Genomic DNA, 2,508 nt, shown 5'->3' on the forward strand with positions numbered 1-2,508 from the left:
ATTAAATAGTTACTATCGTATAAGACCTATCCAGTCCAAACTTTAGTGAACCTTTTTAAGAAAATATATGAATTTGTTGTGATAGTGCAAATTGGATTTTCATTTTTTATAAATCTTACGCCGACCTTCGACAAATTAAAAGAAACCCTGTTTCGTAATGTGAATAGAGATAAGGTTATCATGAATAATAAATATCTTACAGTGAAAAGTAACACTCTCGTATTTTTATATATTGGGACTTGAATTATGGTTTTGTGATAGCAAAGCTTTTAAAGGGTTTGTCATTGAATTCAGAGTTGAGAAGAAATCGCCATTTGATGTCCCTAAGGACTGTAATCGTTTTTATACCTCGACGTCTTATTAGGATGACCCTGGTTTATTCTTCTGTTTCTCATTACCCGACGACACAAGTTTTCAGCTCCGACATCAAAAATAAAAAGAATTATTTTCGCCCACCTCTAAATTTTTGGCGAAACAACTGGAAAGAATAAGCAAGTTTCTGGACTGTCGACATCATCTACAGTCATGTCAGCGACGACACTTGTTCATGAACAGAGCATTTCTTTCAAGACGAAAGTTATTCAAGTAGGAAGGCTGACAACATGCCAATTGTGTAGAGAAGCTGGAAAAGGGCTTGTTACCAGGAATCCAATAAAAAGAAGATAGAGAGGAGGAAAAGGAGAGGCAGAGAAACATGATTATTTTGAATATTGTTTTTTTAATTTTTTTTTTAAATAGACCGACCGGCCGACCGACTGACCTATAGTTTCCATTAAAAAGTAACGAGAAACGTAAAATAAATAAATAGGGTCACCCTTAGCAACAAGCGAAGAGTGTTTTTGTGATATGCTTGATAACAAATCCTTCTGTTGTATTATTTCATCAAACACACCGTGCTGCTGTGTTACAGATTTTCACCCAAATCACTGTTGAAAGGGCCCGACATTAAATAATGATGGCCAAGTCACATATAAGCTTATCTCCAAATGAAAGACATTGTCGAATTTGAACGTTTGTCTTCGTTCGAAACTCGAAAAGAAAATCGAAATATTTGTATCACCGTTTTACTTTATAAGTATGCCAGGGGTACTATTTTTTGCTAGGCCCTTCTTGCCACGATATACTCTATACTATATATTATACTATATATACTCTATACTATGTATACTTTATATACTCTATACTCTATATATACACTATATACTCTATATACCCTATATACTATATACCCTATATATACTATTACTATGTATACCCTATATACTATATATATACTATATATATATATATATATATATATATATATATATATATATATATATATATATATATATATATAATTGACTGGGTGTTGATATATCCACATAAATGTTGATATAACCACATAAATGTGCTCAATACGGTTAGTAGAGCGAATTATATACCCTGATGAGTGAGGAATACACACCTCACGAAACAGTTCTGTAGGGTCAGTAGCATGTAATTTTGTTCATATTTTCAAAACCTGTATATATATATATATATATATATATATATATATATATATATATATATATATATATATATATGCTATATACTATATACTATATACTCTGTGTGAGACAAAATTCCAAGTACGAACGTCTCACTTTACAAGAATCTTAGATTTGCAAATATTACCCTCAGTGTAAGTTTTGAAACTACTATTTTGTTACTGTAGTATCATTTTTCGATCAGACATCCACAGTATATTCTCTGAAAATCACTGGGCTAAAGTTTGACGGTCGGAAATGATTGTCACAATTATTGCAGCTATCTTAGCGAGCGATCATCACAGAATACAAGAATAAATGTCGTAGACTAAAATGTATTATACAACTGATGGTCGGAAAGTTTGTTGCATTGGAAAAAAAACTACGGGATTCGACTGCGGCAGAATTCCTGGGTAACTTAAACAAATAAAAAAAAGTACCGATCATCAGGCCTTAGACGTAATAAAAAAAAATTTGTGTGGTTCCGATTACGCTCAATTTTAGAAGAGGTGGGGTAGGTAGATTTTTTATTTTATTATGTTGTATTTTTCATGTGTGAGTGTCTAATTCAAGTTTTCCATTGTTTTCCAAATGGTCTCTGTGTTGTTTATTTCTTCCTATCAGATGTACAGCCATTACAGATTTGAAGTCTACAACAGTTTTATATTGTCTTTTTAAGTTAATGTCAGTTTCCGCATCCACTATTTCTGGCGAGACTTCATAATTTTCTCAATTTTATTATTTTTTTGTCGAATATGTAAAAAAAAAATAGGATTGGCAGCAAAAGACTAGGTGGGGTCGGGTAACCAGAACCAAACAATTATTTTTTTAGGTCTTACAAAAAAAAATGTGTGGTTCCGATTCCGCTCAATTATAGAATAGGTTATGGGAAGCCGTTCAGGCCAAAAGTATTATTTTATTTTAGCTATAGTATTTTATATTTTTCGTACTTACAAACTAATTTTAACCGTTTATGTACTTTTATTCCATGGTTACA

The sequence above is a fragment of the Glandiceps talaboti genome, chromosome 17 (genome assembly GCF_964340395.1).
Source record: "Glandiceps talaboti chromosome 17, keGlaTala1.1, whole genome shotgun sequence".
Lineage (NCBI taxonomy): Eukaryota > Metazoa > Hemichordata > Enteropneusta > Spengelidae > Glandiceps > Glandiceps talaboti.